Below are 16,775 nucleotides of genomic sequence, written 5' to 3' on the forward strand. Positions count from 1 at the left end.
TGATCTTAGAATAACCTTGACCATCTCATGGTCATCCCATTTGGTGCTCCCGAGGTTGCGCACTTGGTTCACCAGGGTCTTGAGCCGGTTGTACATCGCTTGTGGCTCCTCCCCTTGGTGAAGCATGAATCGATCGAGCTTCCCCTCGATCGTTTCTCTCTTGGTGATCTTGGTCACCTCATCTCCTTCGCGCGCGGTCTTGAGTACATCCCAAATCTCTTTGGCACTCTTCAACCCTTGCACCTTGTTATACTCCTCTTGACTTAGAGAGGCGAGGAGTATAGTGGTGGCTTGGGAGTTGAAGTGCCGGATTGGGGCTACTTCGTTCGAGTCATAACCTTCATCCCCCACGGATGGTTCCTGTGCACCAAACTCAACAATGTTCCAAATGCTAGCGTGGAGTGAGGTTAGATGGTGCCTCATTTTATCACTCCACATACAATAATCTTCACCGTAAAAAACCGGTGGTTTGCCTAGTGGGACGGAAAGTAAAGGGGTGCGTTTGGAAATGCGAGGATAACGTAAGGGGATCTTACTAAACTTCTTGCGCTCATGGCGCTTAGAAGTGACGGACGGTGTGTCGGAGCCGGAGGTGGATGGCGACGAAGAGTCGATCTCGTAGTAGACTACCTTCTTCATCTTCTTTTTCTTTTCACCGCTCCGACGTGACATGTCATGTGAAGGGGATCCCTTCACCTTGTTACCGGACTCACCGGATGGAGCCTTCCCATGGCTTGTGGCGGGCTTCTCGCCAGTCACCATCTCCTTCTTAGCGTGATCTCCCGACATCACTTCGAGCGATTAGGCTCTAATGAAGTACCGGGCTCTGATACCAATTGAAAGTCGCCTAGAGGGGGGTGAATAGGGCGAATCTGAAATTTACAAACTTTAAGCACAACTACAAGCCAGGGTTAGCGTTAGAAATATAAACGAGTCTGAAAGAGAGGGTGAAAACAAATCACAAGCAAATAAGGCGGATGACACGGTGATTTGTTTTACCGAGGTTCGGTTCTTGCAAACCTACTCCCCGTTGAGGTGGTCACAAAGACCGGGTCTCTTTCAACCCTTTCCCTCTCTCAAACGGTCACTTAGACCGAGTGAGCTTCTCTTCTCAATCAAACAGGACACTAAGTCCCCACAAGGACCATCACACAATTGGTGTCTCTTGCCTTGGTTACAATTGAGTTGGAATCAAGAAAGAATGAAGAAGAAAAGCAATCCAAGCGCAAGAGCTCAAATGAACACAAGTCTCTCTCTCACTAGTCACTATTTGATTGGAATGATCTTTGGACTTGGGAGAGGATTTGATCTCTTTGATTGTGTCTTGTATTGAATGCTATAGCTCTTGTAAGGTGTTTGAAGGCTGAAAACTTGGATGCAATGAATGGTGGGTGGTTGGGGGTATTTATAGCCCCAACCACCAAATTGATCGTTGGTGGAGGCTGCTATCGTATGGCGCACCGGACAGTCGGGTGCGCCACCAGACACTATCCGGTGCGCCAGCCACGTCACCCGGCCGTTGGATTCTGACCGTTGGAGCTTCTGACATCTGGGCCACCGGACAGTCCGGTGGTGCACCGGACAGCCACTGTTCACTGTCCAGTGCGCCTTCTGGCGCCTGCTCTGACTCTGCGCGCGCAGTCCGCGCACTGTTCACTGTTCCGTTGCTTTTGTAGACGACCGTTGGCACAGATAGTCGTTGCTCCGCTCGCGCACCGGACAGTCCGGTGCTACACCGGACAGTCCGGTGAATTATAGCGGAGCGGCTCCTAGAATTCCTGAAGGTGGCAAGTTTGGAGTCGGGTTCCCTGGTGCACCGGACACTTTTCGGTGGTGCACCGGACACTATCCGGTGGCACACCGGACAGTCCGGTGCGCCAGACCAGGGCACACTTCGGTTGTCTTTTGCTCTCTTTGTTTGAACCCTTTCTTGGCCTTTTTATTGGTTTGTTGTGAACCTTTGGCATCTGTAAACTTATAATCTAGAGCAAACTAGTTAGTCCAATTATTTGTGTTAGGCAATTCAACCACCAAAATCAATTAGGAAAAGGTGTAAGCCTATTTCCCTTTCACTAACCATCTTCTCTATTGATAGAAATTTCAAGACAAATACTCTAACAAATCTTGTAGGGTTGTCATCAATCACCAAAAAGGGGGAGATTGAAAGCATCTAGGCCCCTGGTTGGTTTTAGTGATTAATGATAACGTAATGTTATATGTGACTAACGTGTGTTTTGCAGAGACAAATGGTAAGTTAGGTCACATTACAGGTAGAAGTACTACAACGATGAAAACAATCCCAGCTATGAGAACTCGAAGCGACGGCTAAAGCAACGAAACAAAAAGTGAAGGTCTACGTAGTCCGAGTGTCAAAGAGTTGCGGACACTTGTGATTTAGTTAGGTCTTTTATTTTGCTTTAGTCGTACTATAAAGAGGGGTTATCGATGAGTAGTTTGACCAAGAGAGTTCTATTGTAGTGTTGGTGCATATTCACACTCACATATAGTGCTAGGTGACACTCTAGAATATACTCACAAGTTAGAACGAAAACCGATTTGAAAAACAAAAGAAAATAGAAGTTAGGGTTTCTGGCCTTGGGGCACCGGATTGTCCGGTGCGCCCTCTGTCAGGTGGGGCCAGATGGCCCGGGGAAGGGTTTCCTCGCGTGCAGAAACCCGAGAGCGCAAGGTTCACGAGATGAATTTTAGTGGCGCACCAGGCAACACACCGGACCGTCCGGTGTGCCATCTGCCCAACGGCTAGCTGTCAGAACTATCCGTTGGAGTCGACCATTGGCGCACCTGTGGCGCACCGTTGGCGCACCGGACTGTCCGGTGCGCCCATGCGCAGAACAGTGCTGGTAACGGCTAGTTGGTGGGTGAGGGCTATTTATACCCCCTCCACCCACCATATTCAATGTCTTGCTGCCCACATTTATTCCTGCACATTGGTAGAGCATTGCAAGCACCAAAAGCTTAGTGAGGTGATTAGAGAATCTTAATCCCGCATTTGGACCTCATTAGCGCTAGCGAGAGCCACCTAGAGCACACACCACTTGCATTAGGCTTCTCTTGGTCAAGCGAAAGTCTACGACTTGTTACTCTTGGTGATCGGCATCACCTAGACGACTTGGTGGCGTTGGGAGCTCGGTGATCACCGTGGAGATCTTGTTGGTGACCCGACTCAAGTTTGTAAGCGGTCGTGAGGGATCCACCGTGCCGGAGTGGCAAAGGATCATCTCGTAGTGAGCACTTGGTTATTGCAAGGACCAAGGGGGAGCGATACCCTTGCGTGGGTGCTCCAACGAGGACTAGTGGAGAGTGCCGACTCTTCGATACCTCGGGAAAAATTGGAGGAGTCTTCTAAACCTTGCTTTACATTCCGCACTTAATTCAAACATTTTACATTGTGTATTTATTTAGCAAGTATTTGAAGTATTGTCTTAGCATTGTTGTATTTCTAGTATTATTCTCTTAGTGCTAGTTGTTGGGGTGAAGTTGGGCTCTTGTTTAGGTTTTAATTAGTGTTGATTTTTAGAAAAGCCCAATTCACCCCCCTCTTGGGCATCGTGATCCTTTCAAGTATTATCGAGATTGATGTTGTTGTACAGGATGGTAAGTACTATTTCAACCGTTTTTTGTGCCCTTGGACCATGCATCTCAGGTTTTCGGGACGGTTGTAGACCTTACCTAAGTGTCGACTCGACTGCACTTAATGGGAGATGGAATGGGCAGCTAGCTTCATCAACATGTGTTGATGGGTATAATTGGATGTTTCCTTTAGCTTTTGGCTTTTTCCAGTCTGAGACTGTTGAGAGCTGGACCTGATTCATGACACAGTTGAAGAAGGTCGTTGGAGATCTTTTAGTACTCGCTATATGTTCGGACGCTCAAAATGGTTTAATGCATGCAATTGCAGAGTGTTTCCCTAATGCTAAGAAGCGAGAGTGCTTCAGACATCTAATGGCCAACTATGTCAAAAGCCACGCAGGTTCTGAGCACATGTATGCAGCTGCGAGGGCATATAGGAAGGAAGTTTTTGAGCACCATGTCAACCAAGTTAGAAGTGTAACTAAGATTGCTGAGTATTTAGACCAACATCACAAATTTATTTGGTATAGGAGTGGTTTCGACACATCGATTAAGTGTGACTACATAACAAACAACATGGCAGAGGTCTTCAACAACTGGATAAAGGACCACAAAGACCTGCCTGTTTGTGACTTAGCTGACAAGATTATAGAGATGACCATGGAGTTGTTTCATAGAACTAGTGATAGGGGCACCAATTGTGGTAGCTGCAAATGAAGATGAAGCACCAATTGTGGTAGCTGCAAATGAAGATGAAGCACCAATTGTCATAGCTGCAAATGAAGATGAAGCACCAAGTGGTGAACTAGTGACAAGGTTACTAGATATTGCGGATGCAAATGAAGATGAACACACGACTGCTACTTCGCCACCTAGAAGTGTCAAATGGGTAGTTAAGAAAATTACCCCTCCAAAGAAACTGAAGAACCGTGCTTATCACGGACAGTAGATCTGAAAAATTGTGTGTTCCCAGATCTGAATGTGAACCGTGCTTATCACCGTACTCATGTTCCCAGAAACTAGCTTGATGTTGGCAGATGCATGTACCAAAAACTTGTGTTTTATTGTTCCTAGATCATCTGAAATGTGTGCTTGTCTGGCTATTTATTCCCAGATTTAGTTCATGTGCTGTTTATTGCTCCCATGTGAGCTGTGCTGGGAATTTTGTTCTGGGAATACAAAGCAGTTCTGGGAATAAACATGAACTAAATGGTTCCATGTTCATGACCGATGCTGTTCTGGGAAATAAACATGAACTAAATGGAATACAAAGCCACATCACCAGATACAAAGCAGTTCTGGTAATTTTGTTCTAGACTCAAAGCAGTTCTGAATTTTGTTCCCAGAAACTGAACTGAACTGTTCTAGACTCAAAGCAGTTCTGAATTTTGTTCCCAGAAAACATGTTCCCAGAACCGAAGGAGACAAATGGTTCCCAGAATTTGCCAAAATCGAAGGAGACAAATGGTGTAGCAAAGCAATTCAGTAGAGAAAATAGTTTCTCAGTTTCAAACAGTTCTCGGGGAACAATTTTCCCAGAACACTGACTAAACACATAGACAACAGTTCTCGGGGCACAAACTGCTTTGCCAGAATTCTGGGAACTGCTCCGGATATAGGAAGAATAGTCGAAAATATAGTGAACATCAACCATATAGCAAAGCAGTTCCCAGAATATGAACATTAACCATATAGCAAAGCAGTTCCCATATTTAAAATTGCAGATACAAAGTATTACACATTAACCATATGAACACACTGACTGCATAGATAGTCTTCAATACATAGATTGTCTTACATAAACACAACCACATCACAGAGAGAGATGTTACAAGTACATAGTCTTGACATCACAAAAGTCTTCATAACTGCTAACTAGTTCATCTCGTGACACAAACTCGTTACAAGTTCATCTCATGACCACAAAAGAAAGAACCACAGAAGAAACATACTAGTAGTCTTGGCAACTTAAACAGTACGATCATAAATCTCGTCGTAGCCCATAATACGACAATGCTCAGACAAAGAGACAACAACTTTATTCTCCTCCCACTTCATGTCTTCAAACACCATTTCCCACAACTCCGGATCTTCTGACACGTATCCATCCACTTGGTCCTCAACATCAGAAGGGTCAGGGTGGTCTTCAACATCTGAAGGTGGATGATGAAGGTCCCAACTAGGAGATTTATTCTCCAGATCTTCTTCACAGACAATACAAGTCTTCTCGATGTTCTTGCAAACATCCTTCAAATGGCCAGCAAGCTTTTTCCAACCTTACCCCCTTCAACTTCTGGGATACTACAACACAACCTATTGATGTTATGTAACAGTGAAGATTGCCTCCTCATCTCTTGAATGTCATATCACAGTGAGTTCTTGATGCTAACGTGATACTTCAAAACAACATGTTCCTGTAGAAATAAAACTAGTTCTTGATCAAGTGGACGACTAAGTTACCATGCTTGTGAAGAACTAACCCTAAAATAGGAGATCTCCTAAAACAGCAGTCCTAAACCCTATCATTCCACATGCGGCAAAAGGAAGGGAGAAACACAACCAGTCACCAAGTATTCCACCATGGAGTTATCTTCAACAAAGCTTCGATACTTCACAGCTTCGACGACAAGTTGAACCTTATCTGCGGCAATACTGGCAGATTGCACCGCCGCTCGTGCCTCCTTCTCAGTCACCAACGCCACACATCTTGCCTCCACAGCTGCAACGACCGCAACATGAGCAGTTCGATCCACGGGGTTTGAGTGAGGGGCCTAGTGTGCGACGGCTAGGGTTCGGCTGCGCGTGGAAGGGAGCAAGAGGAAAGAACGTCTGGGTGCAGAGAGAGAGAGGAGACGAAGTGGCAGGTGGTGAACTTGTAACGAGAGAGGGTAACGAATGTGTGACGACGTCAGTTTCAGTGGAATAATCATCGTCCTTACCTGATGATGGAAAAGTCATGTCTATTTCAGAGTGTGTGTTTTCCCTTGGTTTTTCATATAGTCGAATCCCTCTCTTTAACCTCCATTTCGTCGAAGCCACACCCGTGGTATTTCATAATGGCAAAATTCTCCTCGCGCGCACGTTGCCCTCACGCCAGCTCACGAATATCCATCCGATTTAAATCCCGGCCCCTTCGGTCCGCCGCTTCCGACATAGTAGTATCACATAAGGGCTTGTTCGGTTACACCAATCCAGAAGAGGATTGGAGAGGTTTAAATCTCCTCCTAGTCATTTTTTACTAGGAGGGGATGATAGTCGCCTAGAGGGGGGGGGTGAATAGGGCGAAACTGAAATTTACAAATATAAACACAACTACAAGCCGGGTTAGCGTTAGAAATATAAACGAGTCCGCGAGAGAGGGCGCAAAACAAATCCCAAGCGAATAAGTAAGTGAGACACGGAGATTTGTTTTACTGAGGTTCGGTTCTTGCAAACCTACTCCCCGTTGAGGAGGCCACAAAGGCCGGGTCTCTTTCAACCCTTCCCTCTCTCAAACGGTCCCTCGGACCGAGTGAGCTTCTCTTCTCAAATCAAAGCCGGGAACAAAACTTCCCCGCAAGGGCCACCACACAATTGGTGCCTCTTGCCTTGATTACAATGGAGTTGTGATCTCAAGAATAAGTGAGAAAGAAAAGAAGCAATCCAAGCGCAAGAGCTCAAATGAACACGGCAAATCACTCTCACTAGTCACTAGGGCTTTGTGTGGAATTGGAGAGGATTTGATCTCTTTAGTGTGTCTAGAATTGAATGCTAGAGCTCTTGTAGTAGTTGAGAAGTGGAAAACTTGGATGCAATGAATGGTGGAGTGGTTGGGGTATTTATAGCCCCAACCACCAAACATGACCGTTGGCTGGAGGCGTCTGCGCGATGGCGCACCGGACAGTCCGGTGCCCCTGCCACGTCATCACTGCCGTTGGATTCTGACCGTTGGAGCTTCTGACTTGTGGGCCCGCCTGGGTGTCCGGTGCACACCGGACATGTACTGTTTGATGTCCGGTGCACCAGCATGGGCAAGTCTGACGTCTGCGCGCGCTGCGCGCGCATTAAATGCACCGCAGGGAGCCGTTGGCGCCGAAGAGAGCCGTTGCTCCGCTGGTACACCGGACAGTCCGGTGAATTTTAGCGGAGCGGCTGCCACGCGAACCCGAGGCTGGCGAGTTCCGGAGACCGCGCTTCCTTGGAGCACCGGACATGTCCGGTGCACACCGGACAGTCCGGTGAATTATAGCGTGCCGGCTTCCGAGAAATCCCGAGGGTGAAGAGTTTGAGTCTGAGTCCCCTGGTGCACCGGACAGGTACTGTTCACTGTCTGGTGGCACACCGGACAGTCCGGTGCGCCAGACCAGGGGTGCCCTCGGTTGCCCCTTTGCTCCTTTATTGAATCCAAAACTTGGTCTTTTTATTGGCTGAGTGTGAACCTTTTACACCTGTATAATCTATACACTTGGGCAAACTAGTTAGTCCAAAGATTTGTGTTGGGCAATTCAACCACCAAAATTATTTAGGACTTAGGTGAAAGCCTAATTCCCTTTCAATCTCCCCCTTTTTGGTGATTGATGCCAACACAAACCAAAGCAAATATAGAAGTGCATAATTGAACTAGTTTGCATAATGTAAGTGTAAAGGTTGCTTGGAATTGAGCCAATATAACTACTTACAAGATATGCATGGAATGTTTCTTTCTTATTTAGTATTTTGGACCACGCTTACACCACATGTTTTGTTTTTGCAAAATTTTTGTAAATTCATTTCAAAGATCTTTTGCAAATAGTCAAAGGTAAATGAAAAAGTTTGTAAAGCATTTTCAAGATTTGAAATTTTCTCCCCCTGTTTCAAATGCTTTTCCTTTGACTAAACGAAACTCCCCCTAAAAGAGATCCACCTCTTAGTGTTCAAGAGGGTTTTGATATACAATTTTTGAAATACAACTTTCTCCCCCTTTTGAACACAATAGGATACCAAATGATAAATACTTTTGGAAAGCACTAAGTTTTTGAATTTGGTGGTGGTGGTGCGGTCCTTTTGCTTTGGGCTCATTTCTCCCCCTTTTTGACATGAATCGCCAAAAACGGAATCATTAGAGCCCTCGAAGTAATTGCTTCCCCTTTGGTCATAAGTAAATGAGTTAAGATTATACCAAAGACGAAGTACGGTCCTTTTGTTTTTGAGCTTTTACTCTCTCCCCCAAGGATGAAGTCCTTTTCTTTGATGCTCATTTCTCCCCAAGGAATAGAGAGTTGCTCGGAGTGATGGCGAAGCATGAGTTACGGAGTGGAAGCCTTTGTCTTCGCCAAAGACTCCAATTCCCTTTCAATATACCTATGACTTGGTTTGAAATAGACTTGAAAACACATTAGTCATAGCATATAAAAGAGATATGATCAAAGGTATTCAAATGAGCTATGTATGCAAGCTTAGCAAAAGAAATTTCTAGAATCAAGAATATTGAGCTCATGCCTAAGTTTGGTAAAAGATTTTTCATCAAGTGGCTTAGTAAAGATATCGGCTAATTGATCTTTAGTATTAATGTAAGAAATCTCGATATCCCCCTTTTGTTGGTGATCCCTAAGAAAATGATACCGAATGGCTATGTGCTTAGTGCGGCTATGCTCGACGGGATTGTCGGCCATTTTGATTGCACTCTCATTATCACATAGCAAAGGGACTTTGGTTAATTTGTAACCATAGTCCCGCAGGGTTTGCCTCATCCAAAGCAATTGCGCGCAACAATGACCTGCGGCAATGTACTCGGCTTCGGCGGTTGAAAGAGCGACCGAATTTTGCTTCTTTGAAGCCCAAGACACCAAGGATCTTCCCAAGAACTGGCAAGTCCCCGATGTGCTCTTCCTATTAATTTTGCACCCCGCCCAATCGGCATCCGAATAACCAATCAAATCAAATGTGGATCCCTGAGGGTACCAAAGCCCAAACTTAGGTGTGTAAGCCAAATATCTCAAGATTCGTTTTACGGCCGTAAGGTGGGATTCCTTAGGGTCGGATTGGAATCTTGCACACATGCAAACGGAAAGCATAATGTCCGGTCGTGATGCACATAAATAAAGCAATGAACCAATCATCGACCGGTATACCTTTTGATCCACGGACTTACCTCCCGTGTCGAGGTCGAGATGCCCATTAGTTCCCATGGGTGTCTTGATGGGTTTGGCATCCTTCATCCCAAACTTAGCAAGAATGTCTTGAGTGTACTTCGTTTGGCTAATGAAGGTGCCCTCTTGGAGTTGCTTGACTTGGAATCCTAGAAAATACTTCAACTCCCCCATCATCGACATCTCGAATTTCTGTGTCATGATCCTACTAAACTCTTCACATGTAGACTCGTTAGTAGACCCAAATATAATATCATCAACATAAATTTGGCATACAAACAAGTCATTTTCAAGAGTTTTAGTAAAGAGTGTAGGATCGGCCTTGCCGACTTTGAAGCCATTAGCAATAAGGAAATCTCTAAGGCATTCATACCATGCCCTTGGGGCTTGCTTGAGCCCATAAAGCGCCTTAGAGAGCCTATAAACATGGTTAGGATACTCACTGTCTTCAAAGCCGGGAGGTTGCTCAACATAGACCTCTTCCTTGATCGGTCCATTGAGGAAGGCACTTTTCACGTCCATTTGATAAAGCTTGAAGCCATGGTAAGTAGCATAGGCTAATAATATGCGAATTGACTCAAGCCTAGCTACGGGTGCATAGGTTTCACCGAAATCCAAACCTTCGACTTGTGAATATCCTTTGGCCACGAGTCGAGCTTTGTTCCTTGTCACCACACCATGCTCATCTTGCTTGTTGCGGAAGACCCATTTGGTTCCTACAACATTTTGGTTAGGACGTGGAACTAAATGCCATACCTCGTTTCTTGTGAAGTTGTTGAGCTCCTCTTGCATCGCCACCACCCAATCCGAATCTTGGAGAGCTTCCTCTACCTTGTGTGGCTCAATAGAGGAAACAAAAGAGTAATGTTCACAAAAATGAGCAACCCGAGATCGAGTGGTTACCCCCTTATGAATGTCGCCGAGGATGGTGTCGACGGGGTGATCTCGTTGTATTGCTTGGTGGACTCTTGGGTGTGGCGGTCTTGGTTCTTCCTCATCCTCCTTTTCTTGATTATTTTCATCTCCCCCTTGATCATTGCTATTATCTTGAGGTGGCTCATCTTCTTGATTTTGCCCTTCATCAACTTGAGCCTCATCCTCATTTTGAGTTGGTGGAGATGCTTGCATGGAGGAGGATGGTTGATCTTGTGCATTTGGAGGCTCTTTGGATTCCTTAGGACACACATCCCCAATGGACATGTTCCTTAGCGCGATGCATGGAGCCTCTTCATTACCTATCTCATCAAGATCAACTTGCTCTACTCGAGAGCCGTTAGTTTCATCAAACACAACGTCACATGAGACTTCAACTAGTCCAGTGGACTTGTTAAAGACCCTATATGCCCTTGTGTTTGAGTCATAACCAAGTAAAAAGCCTTCTACAGTTTTAGGAGCAAATTTAGATTTTCTACCTCTTTTAACAAGAATAAAGCATTTGCTACCAAAAACTCTAAAATATGAAATGTTGGGCTTTTTACCGGTTAGGAGTTCATATGATGTCTTCTTGAGGATTTGGTGAAGATATAACCGATTGATGGCGTAGCAAGCGGTGTTGACTGCTTCGGCCCAAAACCGGTCCGGTGTCTTGTACTCATCAAGCATGGTTCTTGCCATGTCCAATAGAGTTCGATTCTTCCTCTCCACTACACCATTTTGTTGTGGCGTGTAGGGAGAGGAGAACTCATGCTTGATGTCCTCCTCCTCAAGGAAGCCTTCAATTTGAGAGTTCTTGAACTCCGTCCCGTTGTCGCTTCTTATTTTCTTGATCCTTAAGCCGAACTCATTTTGAGCTCGTCTCAAGAATCCCTTTAAGGTCTCTTGGGTTTGAGATTTTTCCTGTAAAAAGAATACCCAAGTGAAGCGAGAATAATCATCCACTATTACAAGACAATACTTACTCCCGCCGATGCTTATGTAAGCAATCGGGCCGAATAGATCCATGTGGAGTAGCTCAAGCGGCCTGTCGGTCGTCATGATGTTCTTGTGTGGATGATGGACTCCAACTTGCTTCCTGTTGGGGACTTGTTCTCAAATGCTATGAGTTAAGAACAAGGCAACACAGAAAATGTTAAACATTAAGATCCTTCGTCCTTCGAAGCATTATTTCCCGTAGGATATAACGATCTCCGGACGAAGGTCATGAAGGATTAACCTTCATCACTACAATATACATTAGTAAAAGACGAAGCATATGAAACATAAGAGATAGCGTGAATAATCATATAACATTATTCATTTAACTTTATTAACTCATCATAAAGGTATAGAAACAATATCGAATTATAAATGTACCTTCGGCTTGGAAGGAGATGAAAATACAAGTGTGACGCAAAAGCAAATGCCAAGTCAGCGTGAACAGTATGGGGGTACTGTTCACCTATTTATAGGCACGGGGTACAACCCATACAAAATTACACACATGCCCTTTACATTTGGTGATAATTCTACAGCATTCTATCGAGGTCTAAATGGCCTTTTCATCTTTAAGTCGGTTCCCCTTTCTGCGAACATGCCGAAGCTTTCCTGCTTCACAGCTTCGGCACTGTGTCAACCTTCGTATCTTTTGAGCTTCTCCCTTTCTGATTCAAGCCCGAAGATACCTGTTCACACATTATACTCCAGAAACATTGTTAAATCATGTTTTTGAGGACCTTCGGAAGCCGAAGGCCCCCAACAGTAGCCCCTCGCAATATTAATTTGTTTGAAAATAATAAATTCAGATTGCGATATGAACGAAGGCTTTATGCCGAAGGTCCGAAAAAACACCTTCCCTTTGCTAGAATAGCAACATTCAATGACAAGTGGGGTCTTTCAACTTTCAACGCATCAAGCGTATAAATACGGCCATACCGCAAACTTATTTTGCACGCTTTCTGGCCAACCCTCCTGCTCACTCATTTTTTAGCTCTTGTGCATTGTGCTCTGCTAAGTTTTTAGCTTTGAAGCTTCGGTTTTTAGAAACAGTTTTTTAGCGCTTCCGAAGATGTCTGAAGCTGCTAAGAAGGCTGCTGCTGAGATGAAGCTGAGTCTTGATGAAGAGAAGAACCTAGGGTTTCTTATAGCGATGTCGAAGTCCAACACAGAAAAGATTACCAAGGAAATTCTGGAGGGGCTGTCTGAAGATACTGGTGACAGCGAAAGTTATGATATGGACAGCGGTGGCGAAGACTCCGAAGATCGTCCCTGGCGACCAAGCCATTCAGTTTATGGTAAATCAACTATCAAAGAGAATCATCTTGTTAATATGAGAGGAAGGTATTTCCGAGATCTGTCCATTGTGAGGGCGGACGAAGGAGAAAAAACTTGTCCACACCCTGAAGAAAATGAAGTTGTGGTGTACCGAAGCTTTTTGAAAGCTGGATTGCGATTCCCCTTGAGCAGCTTCGTCGTGGAGGTGTTGAAAATCTTCGAAGTCTATCTTCATCAACTTACTCCCGAGGCAATTATAAGGCTAAATATCTTCGTGTGGGCCGCGAGGAGTCAAGGTCTGGAGCCTGACGCAAGAAGCTTTTGTAATGTTCATGAATTATTATATGAAACAAAGCCTTGGGGCAAAGAACAGTACCATAACAACTTTGGCTGCTACAGCTTCGTTTCTCGGTCCGGGGCAAGCTGTCCCGTACCAACCTTTCGGAAGAGATGGCCCGGGGATTGGATGACAGAATGGTTTTATGTGAAGAATGACCTATCAGCACGAGAAGACATCAAAGGTATAATTATGCGTCCTATTTGGCAAAGCTTCGGCCTTCGGAGGCCGAAGGTTGAAATGAACGAAGCCGCCGAAGAGTGCCAAAGAGCCTTCGGCGTTGTCTGCTCTTTTATAGGAACAAGGGACTTAGTACAAGAACATATCGCCTTCAGGGTGTGGCCGCTTGCTGAGAAATGGGAAATGCCACAAGAAACCATAAAAAAGGCCGACGAAGGTGAGCTTGTGAGACTGAAGTACACCTTCAAATTTGGAGACAAATTTATTGAGCCAGATGATGAGTGGTTGAAAAGCATTGACAATTTAAGTGATGAGCTACTTGGGACCTACTCGAAGGCTGAAGATAATGCAATGTCAGCAGCCTTCGGAGGCCGAAAAAAGAAGAGACTGAATCGGGTATTTGATGCCATTGGGTTTGTCTACCCTGATTACTGCTATCCCATTCGAAAGCAGAAGAGAAAAAACACAATCTCTACAAAAGAAGAAGCTGCAGCTGCTCCTAGCGAGCCAGAACCGAAAAGGAAAAAGATAAAGGTTCTTACGCAACGGCCGCGTTATATTGAACCAGCTTCGGTGCCGGAGTTTACCGGGAAAACTTCTTCAGCCACCGAAGCTGAAAAACTAATCGAGCCAGCCTTGTTGCCAGAGATCGCAGAAACGGCCGAAGTGCCACCAAAGATAGAATCAGAACAATCAAACATTTTGTTGTCAGAAACAAAAGAGAAAACCGAAGCGCCGCTCACAGAAAAAATTGAGGAGGTAAGAGAAGCAACTGAGGGCTCCAAAACATCAGAAGTTTTGAGTCCTACAGCAATCATTGGGACAGCAAAAAACCAAAAGGGGCCATTAGTGACCCCAAAAAGGAAAAGAATGGTAAATGTACTAGACGTCTTGGAGACAATTAAGTCTTCAAGCACAATTCCAAAAAAGAGTGTTGAAGTTGCTGAAACTTCTACTGAAGCTTCGGCTCAACAAGCTGAAGCTGAAGCTGGGCCTTCAGAGCCCTTCAAAGAACATCCTTTTGAAGCCGAAGCAGTAAAAATTCCGGAACCAATATTAGTTGAAGAAACGGACACCGTCATCCCCGAAGCACCTGCCGACATGCATGATTACATCATGCGACATGCTTCGGGGAAAAAGCTATCTGAGGAAGAAACTCATGAGGCCAACCACTATGCAAAGGAGCTGAAATATCCGAAGGGGGCAGTAATATTCAATGGAACAAATGAAGATGACTTCTTATACTGCCTGCCTGATAACAAAGAGCTATCCGTCTGCCGAGAGATGGCGAGAAGCATAGGCTTTCCGAAGCTTGAAGCTGGGTTAAGTGCCATGACGAAAGAGGATCTCGCAGACAGCCTCGCGTACAACAGCCTGAAGGTACGGGAATTAAACACTTGAGAAAAAACCCCCTATTTTTTTACGCAACTCATTCCTTTTTTCTTATATGAATTCTTTTTTCATATAGGGCCTGATCCTAAGCAACGCGTTAAGAGCGCAAAAGAGCGCCGAAGATGAAAGTTATGAAATTGCGTTTAATAATTTACGCTCCGAAGTTATCAAACTGAGAAACGAAGCTTTGGAAAAAGATAAAATTCTACTTACACTGGTAGATAAAGTGAAAAAAGACGAAGCTGCTTCAAAGGCCCAGGCCGAAGCTCAAAAACGCGAGATTAAAGATCTTCAGAAACAGCTGGCTAGAGCTAAAGAGGAGCGCGCGCTTGAGGAAACGAAACGAGAACTTAGTGATTTTATGGTCAACAAATTGGAATCAAAAGTCAAGGAGCTTCGCACATCTCAGGGGAAATGCTATGTCAAATCTGTAGAATGTGTGAATAAAATTAAATCCAGCTTCGCCAGTGTAGGCGCCTTTTCCAGCGAAGAGAATTTCTCTCGAGGCAATCCCGAAGGTCCGCTGGAATGGATTAGCCACGAAGCAGAGGCCTTCGAAGAGATTCTGAACAGTCGTGGCGACATATGTGCTTTTTCGGGCGCCAGAGGAATTGCTTCCGTCTTAGAGAAGAAAGGTTGCGAACATGTAAAATTTTTAGCTCAATCCGAAGCTACCTTATCTACCGAAGACATCAAGGACCCCTCGGCCGAAGCGAGCGTGGTTGGTGGCAAATTTTTTACTGATATCTGGAACGACGGCGGCCGAGGAATGGCACGAGAGATTATTGAAAGAAGCGAAAAAGGCATTCATGATGCTAGAAGAGTAGCAGACGCTGCCGAAAGGAGTAGGGAGCCCGAAGGACAGTTAGGTACCAACTAGTCGTTCTTGTTGCGTTGTAATTTTCATTTTAAACTTTGCTCACGATTTGTAAAAGTACTGAAGAAGTGTTCTCTTCGCTCAGAAACTGTTGGACGATCTGCCGACCCCCACACAAAAGGGGATGAAGAAATTAATCAAATGGCCGAAACTATCATGGACAAGGTTGTTGACCAACTTCTGAATGAAGCTGCCGAAGCAGTATTGAGGGAAGATTAGGTGCTATTTGGAAAAACATTTAAAGTGTAATCTATGCAACACTTTGTACATTTGAATGTAATATACAAGTCTCTTTTCATTATTGAATTCTTTACGATGCATGAAACTTTAAAAACATACCACTTTTGAGCCTTCGGCGAAAAAACACCTTCCCTTCTTTTCATGCGTCGTGAAGAAGATAGCCTTCGTCAAAATTATTCTGATGAATGACATCGATGCCTCGTGAAAACATTTTCCGAAGCTATTTTCCGAAGCTATGCAACTTTGATATTGATCTGATAAAGTTCGCCCATGTTTCGTGAAAATATTCCCCGAAACTGTATTCCGAAGCTATACAATTTCAATGTCACTTTTTCAAAGCGTCCCTTCGAAGGTTGAGAATGTCCCCTTCTCTTGCCAGATGCGATATGATGTATGATGCTTATGCTATGCAAAATGATGTGATGATGTTATGTTATGCATGTGACATTTGTTCCGAAGATACACATAAAATATATTCGTAAGCTCTGCATTCCCTTAGGAACGTCTTTGGAGCTTCTTCGTCTTTTACTTAGACGGCATCAGCGTTGACTTTTCGCTGTAAGCCTCCCTTAGGAGCTTCTTCGTCTTTTACTTAGACGGTATCAGCGTTGACTTTTCGCTGTAGGCTCTGCATTCCTTTAGGAACGACTTCTGAGCAGAAAACTTACGCTGCGCTCCCTTTGGAACGACTTTTTGTGACTTTATAAACTTACTCTGCGTTCCTTAGAACGACTTTTTGTTACTCCGAAGGATTTTTAGTCCGACGGTCCTTCTTGGTAACGGAAGAAATTTTAGGCTTCGGCAACTTAGGCCTGTAAATCAAATAAATTTTTCTCGTGGAAACAACGAAATTGTTACATGG

This window comes from Zea mays, chromosome 8 (genome assembly GCF_902167145.1).
Source record: "Zea mays cultivar B73 chromosome 8, Zm-B73-REFERENCE-NAM-5.0, whole genome shotgun sequence".
NCBI classification, from domain to species: domain Eukaryota; kingdom Viridiplantae; phylum Streptophyta; class Magnoliopsida; order Poales; family Poaceae; genus Zea; species Zea mays.